Source organism: Macaca fascicularis, chromosome 17, assembly GCF_037993035.2.
Source record: "Macaca fascicularis isolate 582-1 chromosome 17, T2T-MFA8v1.1".
NCBI classification, from domain to species: Eukaryota; Metazoa; Chordata; class Mammalia; order Primates; family Cercopithecidae; genus Macaca; species Macaca fascicularis.
This window is the reverse complement of record NC_088391.1, coordinates 75,023,600-75,036,126: the sequence shown is the minus strand read 5'-3', so window position 1 is coordinate 75,036,126 and position 12,527 is coordinate 75,023,600. Positions and strand designations below refer to the sequence as shown.

At 36.9% G+C, this 12,527-nt stretch overlaps 1 long non-coding RNA gene across 2 annotated transcripts in view; it reads right to left on the bottom strand.

The window, feature by feature from the left end:
* Positions 1-12,527, bottom strand: part of LOC123569819 (uncharacterized) — a 95,188-nt gene that overhangs the window by 81,222 nt on the left and 1,439 nt on the right. Inside the window, exons 2-3 of one of the 2 annotated variants that reach the window (XR_006693626.3) lie at positions 11,888-12,013; positions 6,274-6,469 (exon numbers count right to left, since the gene is read on the bottom strand). This is a non-coding gene — a long non-coding RNA (uncharacterized lncRNA). Of the gene's footprint in view, positions 1-6,273; positions 6,470-11,887; positions 12,014-12,527 lie in introns of those variants that run through there. The other variant, XR_010582456.2, reaches the window with a different exon arrangement.

Sequence of the window (12,527 nt, the reverse complement as noted above, 5' to 3'; positions counted from 1 at the left end):
TAACACGAGAAATATGTGACAAATGCACAAGCTTCAGTAACCGACTCGATTAACTGGAAGAAAGAGTATCAGCGATTGAAGATCAAATGAATGAAATGAAGCAAGAAGAGAAATGTGGAGAAAAAAAGAGTAAAAAGAAATGAACGAAGCTTCCAAGAAGTATGGGATTATGTGAAAAGACCAAATCTATGTCTGATTGGGGTGCCTGAAAGTGACGGGGAAAATGGAACCAAACTGGAAAACACTCTGCAGGATATCATCCAGGAGAATTTCCCCCACCTAGTAAGGCAGGCCAACATTCAAATTCAGGAAATACAGAGAACGCCACAAAGATCCTCCTCAAGAAGAGCAACTCCAAGATACATAATTGTCAGATTCACCAAAGTTGAAATGAAAGAAAAAATGTTAATGGCAGCCAGAGAGAAAGGTCGGGTTACACACAAAGGGAAGCGCATCAGACTAACAGCAGATCTCTCGGCAGAAACTCTCCAAGCCAGAAGAGAGTGGGGATCAATATTCAACATTCTTAAAGAAAACAATATTCAACCCAGAATTTCACATCCAGCCAAACTAAGTTTCATAAGTGAAGGAGAAATAAAATCCATTACAGACAAGCAAATGCTTAGAGATTTTGTCACCACCAGGCCTGCCCTACAAGAGATCCTGAAGGAAGCACTAAACATGGAAAGGAATAACAGGTACCAGTCATTGCAAAAACATGTCGAAATGTAAAGTCCATCAATGCTAGGAAGAAACTGCATCAACTAGCAAGCAAAATGACCAGCTAATATCATAATGACAGGATCAAGTTCACACATAACAATATTAACTTTAAGTGTAAATGGACTAAATGCTCCAATTAAAAGATACAGACTGGCAAATTGAATAGAGTCAAGACCCATCAGTTTGCTGTATTCAGGAGACCCATCTCACATGCAGAGACACACATAGGCTCAAAATAAAGGGATGGAGGAAGACCTATCAAGCAAATGGAAAACAAAAAAAAGCAGGGGGTGCAATCCTAGTCTGAGATAAAACAGACTTTAAACCATCAAAGATCAAAAGAGACAAAGAAGGCCATTACATAACGGTAAAGGGATCAATTCAACAGGAATAGTTAACTATCCTAAATATATATGCACCCAATAGAGGAGCACCCAGATTCATAAAACAAGTCCTTAGAGACTTACGAAGAGACTTAGACTCCCATACGATAATAAGGGGAGACTTCAACACCCCACTATCAACATTAGACAGGTCAACGAGACAGAAAGTTAACAAGGATATCCAGGAATTGAACTCAACTCTGCACCAAGTGAACCTAATAGACATCTACAGAACTCTCCACCCCAAATAAATAGAATATACATCCTTCTCAGCACCACATCGCACTTATTCCAAAATTGACCACATAGTTGGAAGTAAAGCACTCCTCAGCGAATGTACAAGAACAGAAATTATAACAAATTGTCTCTCAAACCACAGTGGAATTAAACTATAACTCAGGACTAAGAAACTCAATCAAAACCAATCAACTACATGGAAACTGAACAACCTGCTCCTGAATGACTACTGGGTACATAACGAAATGAAGGCAGAAATAAAGATGTTCTTTGAAACCAATGAGAACAAAGATACACCATACCAGAATCTCTGGGACACATTTAAAGCAGTGTGTAGAGGGAAATTTATAGCACTAAATGTCCACAAGAGAAAGCAGTAAAGATCTAAAATTGACACCCTAACATCACAATTAAAACAATGAGAGAAGCAAGAGCAAACACATTCAAAAGCTAGCAGAAGGCAAGAAATAACAAAGATCACAGCAGAACTGAAGGAGAGAGAGACACAAAAAACCCTCCAAAAAATCAGTGAATCCAGAAGCTGGCTTTTTGGAAAGATCAACAAAATTGACAGACCACTAGCAAGATTAATAAAGAAGAAAAGAGAGAAGAATCAAATAGACACAATAAAAAACGATAAAGGGGATATCACCACTGACCCAACAGAAATACAAACTACCATCAGAGAGTACTATAAACACCTCTAGGCAAACAAACTAGAAAACCTAGAATAAATGGATAATTTCCTGGACACTTACACTCTCTCAAGACTAAACCAGGAAGAAGTTGAAGCCCTGAATAGACCAATAGCAGACTCTGAAATTGAGGCAATAATTAATAGCCTATCAACCAAAAAAAGTCCAGGACCAGACAGATGCACAGCCAAATTCTACCAGAGGTACAAGGAGGACTTGGTACCATTCCTTCTGAAACTTTTCCAATCAATAGAAAAAGAGGGAATCCTCCCTAACTCATTTTACAAGGCCAACGTCATCCTGATACCAAAGCCTGACAGAGATACAACCAAAAAAGAAAATTTTAGACCAATATCCCTGATGAACATCGATGCAAAAATCCTCAACAAAATACTGGCAAACCGAATCTAGCAGCACATCAAAAAGCTTATCCACCATGATCAGGTGGGCTTCATCCCTGGGATGCAAGGCTGGTTCAACATATGCAAATCAATAAACGTATATGAACAGAACCAAAGACAAACACCACATGATTATCCCAATAGATGCAGAAAAGGCCTTTGACAAAATTCAACAGCCCTTCATGTTAAAAACTCTCAATAAATTCGGTGCTGATGGAATGTATCTCAAAATAATAAGAGCTATTTATGACAAACCCACAGCCAATATCATACTGAATGGGCAAAAACTGGAAGCATTCCCTTTGAAAACTGGCACAAGATAGGGATGCCCTCTCTCACCACTCCTATTCAACATAGTTTGGAAGTTCTGGCTAGGGCAATCAGGCAAGAGAAAGAAATCAAGGGTATTCAGTTAGGAAAAGAAGAAGTCAAATTGTCCCTGTTTGCAGATGACATGATTGTATATTTAGCAAAACCCATCGTCTCAACCCAAAATCTCCTTAAGCTGATAAGCAACTTCAGCAAATTCTCAGGATACAAAATCAATGTGCAAAAATCACAAGCATTCTTATACACCAGTAACAGACAAACAGAGAGCCAAATCAGGAATGAACTTCCATTCACAATTGCTTCAAAGAGAATGAAATACCTAGGAATCCAACTTACAAGGGCTGTAAAGGACCTCTTCAAGGAGAACTACAAACCACTACTCAGTGAAATAAAAGAGGACACAAACAAATGGAAGAACATACCATGTTCATGGATAGGAAGAATCAATATTGTGAAAATGGCCATACTGTCCATGGTAATTTATAGATGCAATGCCATCCCCATCAAGCTACCAATGAGTTTCTTCACAGAATTGGAAAAAACTGCTTTAAAGTTCATATGGAACCAAAAAAGACCCGGCATTGCCAAGACAATCCTAAGCCAAAAGAACAAAGCTGGAGGCATCACGCTACCTGACTTCAAACTATACTACAAGGCTACAGTAACCAAAACAGCATGGTACTGGTACCAAAACAGAGACATAGACCAGTGGAACAGAACAGAGCCCTCAGAAATAATACCACACATCTACAGCCATCTGATCTTTGACAAACATGACAAAAACAAGAAATGGGGAAAAGATTCCCTATTTAATAAATGGTGCTGGGAAAATTGGCTAGCCATAAGTAGAAAGCTGAAACTGGATCCTTTCCTTACTCCTTATACGAAAATTAATTCGAGATGGATTAGAGACTTAAATGTTAGACCTAATACCATAAAAACCCTAGAAGAAAACCCAGGGAATACCATTCAGGACATAGGCATGGGTAAGGACTTCATGTCTAAAACACCAAAAGCAACAGCAACAAAAGCCAAAATTGACAAATGGGATCTAATTAAACTAAAGAGCTTCTGCACAGCAAAAAAAAAAAAAAACTACCATCAGAGTGAACAGGTAACCTACAGAATGGGAGAAAATTTTTGCAATCTACCCATCTGACAAAGGGCTAATATCCAGAACCTATAAAGAACTCAATCAAATTTACAAGAAAAAAACAAACAACCCCATCAAAAAGTGGGCAAAGGATATGAATAGACGCTTCTCAAAAGAAGATATTCATACAGACAACAGACACATGAAAAAATGCTCATCGTCACTCGCCATCAGAGAAATGCAAATCAAAACCACAATGAGATACCATCTCACACCAGTTAGAATGGCGATCATTAAAAAATCAGGAAACAACAGGTGCTGGAGAGGATGTGGAGAAATAGGAACACTTTTACACTGTTGGTGGGACTGTAAACTAGTTCAACCATTGTGGAAAACAGTGTGGCAATTCCTCAAGGATCTAGAACTAGAAATACCATTTCACCCAGCCATTCCATTACTGGGTATATACCCAAAGGATTATAAATCATGCTTCTATAAAGACACATGCACATGTATGTTTATTGCGGCACTATTCACTATAGCAAAGACTTGGAATCAACCCAAATATCCATCAGTGACAGACTGGATTAAGAAAATGTGGCACATATACACCATGGAATACTATGCAGCCATAAAAAAGGATGAGTTCATGTCCTTTGTAGGGACATGGATGCAGCTGGAAACCATCATTCTCAGCAAACTATTGCAAGAACAGAAAACCAAATACCACATGTTCTCACTTATAGATGGGAATTGAACAATGAGATCACTTGGACACAGGGAGGGGAGCATCACACACTGGGTCCTATTGTGGCGGGGGGAGGGGGGAGGGATAGCATCAGGAGATATACCTAATGTAAATGATGAGTTAATGGGTACAGCACACCAACATGGCACATGTATATATATGTAACAAACCTGCATGTTGTGCACATGTACCCTAGAACTTTTAAGTATAATAAAAAAAAATTAAAAAAAAAATAAAACCAAATGATCAAGTTGACGACGAGAGAAATTGACTAATTCAACATTTATATTTAATTTTTAAAATGTTAAATAGATAATATAGATACATATTTAACATGACATATGTGTGTGGATGTATATCCATTAATTTGACTATAAGTAATTAATGACCATATTCTATGTAAGTATACTTATGCTTGAAAGAAATACACAAGATTCTTTCCTATTGAATTCATGAACTAGACAAGTCAATCTTGCCCAGTATAACAAGTATTATTCTATTTATTTTAGCAGTGCTAACCATATTGATTTAGACATAGTTAAAATACTACTTTTAAATATAGTCTACAAAGAAGAAACATGGAAGATTATTTAATTGCATATCAGAAAAATACATGAGAATCATCTAAAAAACTCATTAAAAATTAAAGAATTTACTATAATAAAAAGTTACAAAACTAATCTAAAGGAGTCATCTTCTTTTTCAGGAATAAAAAGATGCTTAAAATATATGACAGAAAACAAACCTCTTTAGAGTATATCTGCATCTATGTCAATATTTGCATCTATGTCAATATTTACATCTATATCTGCATCTATGTCAATATTTACAGGGAAATGGGAGAGAGGAAGAAACAAAAGAGCATAGAAAAGTAACAATACCTACTGAGAAACAAATAAATGATTAAAATAAATGGAAAGTGTAATATAGTTCTAGATTTTAAAAAGCTCAAATTGTAAAGATATAAAATTTTCTTAAGTCAATCTATAAATTCAACTGAAATCCAATTAAAATAACAGCAGGACAGGGTTACTGAGAAAATAAATATAGTAGACTAATCAGGAAAATCATTAAAAAAAAAGAGTAATGAGGCAAAATATAGTCTTAACACACTAAAAGATTGGAAGCTAGAATAATTAACATAATTTGTTACTATCATCAAGATACATAAATCAAAGGAACAGACAGAGTTCAGGAAAAAACACCAAAAATACATATACTATATAGTATGTCATAATGATGGCATTTTAAGTTGGTAAGGACATGAGAGTGAACCACACTTGCAACAGGTTTTGTGTCTGTGTGTATAAGATGTGTGTAATGCTTATTACAAAAATAATTTTTCATAGATTAATTTTTAGGGTTGAAAATGAGAAAATAAATGTTATGAGAGTTGACTGTGTTTGCTGGCCCACTTTTTATTAGGAAACACTTTTTCAAGGGAAGGAGAGATTTCCTCCTATTCAGTTCTTAATTAATACTTGGCAAAATTTTAGACTAAGACAATTCTTAAAACACACAAAGACAGAAATCAGTCATAGGATATTTCAACAGAGCTTTTATTTTTATTCACAAAAATGTTCTATGCATTGGACATTACTCAATTGGTTTCCTAATCCTGTGAAAGTGAGTCACTTTTCTTCTTTGTATAAAGTACAAATTCTCCTCGACTTTATATAATGAGATTACATCCAAATAAATCCATCATAAATTGAAAATGCACTTTAATACTCTATCCCAAGGCCAGGTGCAGTGGCTCACTCCTGTAATCCCAGCAATTTGAGAGGCCAAGGCGGGGTGGATCACTGGAAGTCAGGAGTTCAAGACCAGGCTGGTCAACATGGTGAATCCCGTCCCTACTAAAAAATACAAAAATTAGCTGGGCATGCTGGTGTACACCTATAATCCCAGCTGCTTGGAAGGCTGAGGCAGGAGAATCGCATGAACCCAGGAGGTGGAGGTTGCAGTGAGCCATGATAACGCCACTGAACTCCAGCCTAGGTGACAAATCAAAACTCCGTCTCAAAAAAAAAAAAAAAAATCTACCCTACCCAACATCATACCTTAGACTAGCCTACCTTAAACATACTCAGAACACTTACATTAGCCTACAGTTGGGAAAAGTCATCTAATACAAAGCCTATTTTATAATAAATTGTTAAATATCTCTAATAATTTAATGAATACTGAGCTGAAAGTGAAAAGAGAATGTTTGTACGGGTACTTAAAATTCAGTTTCTACTGAATGCATGTTACTGTCACAAAATTGTAAAGTTGAAAAATTGTAAATCAAACTATGGTAAGTCAGGAACTATTTGTACCTGAATAATTTTTCACTCCCATTTCCCCAGTTTGAGAAACCTCTTTTTATTGATCTGATTAGGAATCAATAATGTCATCCAATTTCATTATTTGTCTTTTAAGTATAGGTCCTAGAGGCAGCTTTTCCTTTAATAGATTAAGCTTGAATAATATCCCTGAATAAATAAAAACAATTTTGTTAAGTATTACATGCATTTTGTTGCATCATATATATACATCTCAGGATTTAAAGTTCAGAGTTTAGAGTATCAAGGAGTAAAAATAAGTTACAGTTATTAACTTCACTTCTTTTTTTGTTTGTTTGTTTTCCCTAAATAATGAAGAATTATAATCTGGAAAGTTAATCCAAGTCTCAGAAAAGAACTCTGCAATATTCTCTTGGCTTATTTTGTTTGAGGAATTTTTCTAAGCAATACATGTAACACACTCCAAAAGTAAAAAAAAAAAAAATAGGTATATCTGACTATATAAAAATGTAGAATACTATCAAAAATAATCAATCAAGGTATTTAAAAATTGCGAAAAATACTACAGTGAGATTCTTACTTATTAGTCGAATACAGAGCTCATAAAAATAAGAAATCCATCACAAACAAACTTATTTGGAAAATGAGAAAGGATGTAAATAGCTAAATGATAAAGATAAAAGTTAAGAATAGCAAAAGAGTTGGATATTTAATTTTAATAATGGAAATAAATAACAATTTTTTACCTGTGTTATTAAAAACTATTAATTTGACAAACCAATAGCCATTAAGTATATCTGTCTTTTAAACTGTTAATAGGTCTGTAAATTGTGAACATTTCTGGAGGTAAATTTGCAATGTTTAGAAAAACTTAAATGCTGGTACCTTTTTAACCATCACAGCTAGAAATGAAGGTATACCCTGTGACTATCTGCTATATGTACTGTGATTACTGATATACTCATAAAATTCTCTGTACGTACACATACACCCTCCATCCCCCAAAACACACACTCAAGTTAATTATGATGTATTATCATTTATAATGGCCAAAAACTGAAATCAACCAATGTGACTATCAACAAAAAACTGATAAAGTAAATCCTGGTACATTCATATGATGAAAAGTTATTATAAAGAATGACTTTGTTCTGGAGAGAATGCCAAGATATTTTTTAAAACATAATTAAAACTCAAGATACAACTACAATGTATACATTATCATCCATTATGTGTAAATCAAATTGATGGACAGTTAAGATAGATATTAGATTGTATAGATATTAGATTGTATAGATATTAGATTGATGGTACTATAAGTAAATAAACAGATGAAAATAAATTAAAAGTGTCTTCTTTGTGGAAAGCACTACAATCATTTCAAAAACTAAATCACATTTGGAGTGTATTGCTAGGATAGAACAGGGATATAAAGCAGGGAAATAAGGATTTCATGTGTCATTTTGTGTTTTTTTGACATAAAAAATGTGCAAAAAAAAAAATGTGCAGAATTAGTCATATGAACTGCTTATTGAACATTTTATTAAATATAACATAAAGTGTATAAATTACAAAGGTATAGCATAACAAAACCACACACCATGAGTATACATATTTGACCAGCATACAGATTAAATAATAGACTTCAACATTGTTGCAGGACTTTTTCTTGGGTCAGCTAAAGATGGGATCCTTGTCCCACGGCCATGAAAGTTTAGGCTTGCAGATGGTTCGAAGGGCGAGTAAAGCAGGGTTTTATTTGGTGAGAAGGAAAAAAAGGGAAAATATGGACTCTCTACAAGGCCAGAATCCCCTGCTAGAGTGCTTCCTGTCTCGCCCTTTGAATCCCAGGTTCCACACAGGAAGAGGAGGGGATAGGCTTCACCCTGCTGCAAATGGCGCAAACTTCCCAAGGCTCCACCTGAGTGTGCAGCCTGGCTGGATTCTGCCCAGGACTCCCTCCCACCTGGCTGTCTAATTCCTCACTCTAAAGAAGTACATCTAATTGCCATTAGAATAAGGATAAGGACAAAGACCAATTTTAACTGCTTCATGCTGACAGGGGGCGCTGTTTTAGGAGGCACTGTTTTGGGAAAATGGCAGTCACAGCTCCCTCAGAGGCCTATCTAAGGGTCCCCAACAGAAGGGGCCATTGTCAGAGGCTCCAGTTGCATGACGATTTGGAGTCTCATGAGCGGAAGGCAGGAACAGACAAACCAGGTTATTAGAAAACATGTATCAAAACAAAACAACGGGAGAGGCAAGGACAGCTCAAAAATGTTGAGGCCTTTTACCAGTTTACACAGGGAGACTGAGGCCAAAAGCCTGACTGGTAAAAAATACTTACCCTTGGCTGGGCGTAGTGGCTCATGCCTGTAATCCCAGCACTTTGGTAAGCCAAAATGGGTGGATCACCTGAGGTCAGGAGTTCAAGACCAATCTGGCCAACATGGCAAAACCCTGTCTCTACTAAAAATACAAAAAATTAACCAGGCCTGGTGTCTCAGGCCTGTAATCTTAGCTACTCAGGAGGCTAAGGCAGGAAAATAGCTTAAACCTGGGAGGTGGAGATTGCAGTGAGCCAAGATCACGTCACTGCACCCCACCCGGGCAAAACTTCATCTCAAAAACCAAAAACAAAAACAAAAAACCTCTACCCTTTTGCCGGCATGTTGGGCTTCTGGTTGCCTTCCCCTGAGCCCAATCGTAAGCCGACCAGTTTAAGGTTTGGGAAATTAACTCTTCCCAGTTTGGAGAATGCATTTGAGGAGAGTGTCCTGTAGTAGAGACACAATTACCTATCTGTGAAGAGAGAAAGGAGAAGAAAGGAGAAAAAGGTGTTTTTTCAAAGGAGTCCCAGGGGTTCAGGATGCATTTGAGAGGGTTACAGACTAAAGATGAATGGCTACCCATCTAGACAGAGGAGAGGGGAAAGGGCATCACTGGTTCCCTTCTCTTCTTAGCAGATACCTGGGGTACATGAGGGAGAGAGGGAAGAGCATCCTCTTTCCTTCTTCCGTCTTTGTATCCCTGGGTCTCAGCAACCTTAGTAGGTGCTGACATGAGTGCCAAAGCAGCTTGCACCCATGAAGCAAAGGGATCCAGGGGGTTGGAATCACCCACTCTTACCCATGTATGCCCTATCTCCCCTGCTGTCAGTAGCCTGGGATTCCCTAGACCTCATTTATGCCATGGATACTAATGTGACCTTTATCCATGAAACAGGACACTTGGAGTTGGCTTGATAGGCAGGATCATCCATGTTCACCTGCACCATGCTTTTTAACTTCTTTTATACTTTGCCTCTGGATCCCTGAGATCCAGTTTTCTTCCTAGGGCTTTGACCTGAAATTTGCAATTGAGTTTGGGAAAAAAATGTGTCTCAGGGGGTGCTGCATGGACTCCTTATCATAAGCTGAATGCTAAGGTGAAACTGGAACTGAGTCCTCCTCCAACAAAGGAGAGAAAAAGTCATCTTGTGACACACCCAGAAAATTGACGGCTATAGTTATGCTTGTTGAAATACGGGTGTATGGTATTGGCTTTGGTTAGTTCCCTTGGTCTTACTTTCCCAAAAGGAAACCTTCAAGTGGTGGGCATCCTATTTATTGCCATCAACTGGCACGATTTGCAGAATAATTGCTCAGGACTAGAATACTGATCCAGGTTTCTACATTATCCATCCCTTTTGTTCTTTCTGCGCTGCAGCCAGAGATTACTGGTTGGTTCACCGGAACAAGCAGGGTTAGCATAAATGTAGGCAAAAACTTAAAAACAACTGATGAGTTTAGAATTTAGTGACAAATGTATGATAAGTTTTAAAACATAATTTCTCATACCATATGACCCAGCCATCCCATTACTGGGTATATACCCAAAGAATTATAAATCATGCTTCTATAAAGACACATGCACACGTTTGTTTATTGCAGCACTATTCACAACAGCAAAGACTTGGAATCAACCCAAGTGTCCATCAATGACAGACTGGATTAAGAAAATGTAGCACATATACACCATGGAATACTATGCAGCCATAAAAAACAATGAGTTTGTGTCCTTTGTAGGGACATGGATGCAGCTGGAAACCATCATTCTCAGCAAACTATTGCAAGAACAGAAAACCAAACACCGCATGTTCTCACTCACAGGTGGGAATTGACCAATGAGATCACTTGGACATGGGAAGGGGAACATCACACACCGGGGCCTATTGTGGGGAGGGGGGAGGGGGCAGGGATGGCATTAGGAGTTATACCTGATGTAAATGACGAGTTGATGGGTGCTGACGAGTTGATGGGTGCAGCACACCAACATGGGACATGTATACATATGTAACAAACCTGCACGTTATGCACATGTACCCTAGAACTTAAAAGTATAATAAAAAATAATAATAATAATAAAAATTTTTTAAAACATAATTTCTCTCCTTCCAGTCCTCATTTAAAACAAATTATGTTAGGACTGAGTTATTTGCAACACAGAATTTAGTTTTATACTTGCCTGATTATTTGCATAAAGTGCAGCAAGAATAACTGTTTCTACATAGGCCTTTTGGATTGGCTTTGATGAAAGTCTGTACCACAAGAAATCTCAGATAAGGCCTTTAAAGCTGAACTTTAAAGGATCTGTCTCCTCAAGTACCTGTGAGTTGGGTGATCCTTTCCTCTTAAGGTCCTAAGACAAACTTGGAGCTGCAGGACATGTTAGAAATTTGGAGCTCCTGGATCTGTTAGAAAGTGACTTTCTTTACTGACCACAGGTCAAAAACCCTATACAGGGACTATGTAGACGACAGTATAAGGCCAGTCTCCCATGGGGCTTTTATCAGCTCTACAAGTCAAGATTGAGTCCTTAAAGGGAAGCATACCCTTCCACCCTTGGTAAAATGACCACTTTCTCCAATTGTGTCCCATTGCAAAAGAAAAATGGATTCTTATTGCACTGATGCAAACAACTATATTGCCATAAGTTAAGAATACTCACAGACAGTTTCCAAATTCTAGAGGATTCAGGCAGAGAGAAGCAAACGTGCTCCAAATTTTGTTCATAGGAGTATACCTTGCTCAATTATTAAAGGCTGTAAATAGTTCAAAATAAGTTTCCTTGACTCTGAAAAAGAAAACATGGATCAGGATTATTCCAAGCAAAAATCAAAAAGGTTGCTTCAGCTTTCTGAGTTTAGTCCATTTAGTTAACATTTGTTTTGCTTAATATTTGTGAACATTCGGCTCTTTATGAGTCCTGTATGTTTTGCTTTATTCCAATATTATAATCTCCAAAGTTACTGGAAGCCTGTATATGAGAACACCTGTTACAGTTCTATAAATTATAAACCATCTTTTGAAAAGGATTAAAACAAGAAAAACAATTGTCTATGAATAGCAAAACATCTAGGGTAGTTAGAGTTAGAAACATGATTGATGAAGTTTGGTTAGCTCCATGATTTACAATAACTTAACATAACCTCAATTACTATTGATAGCATATACTTAGACATTAGAGTTTTAGAAATTCCATACAATTTTGGAATATGTATTAACATTATTCCTAAAAATATAACCTAAAGATTGAACATCATTTATTTCCAGTAGTTTCAATTACATGTCGTAATAATAACTTCTAA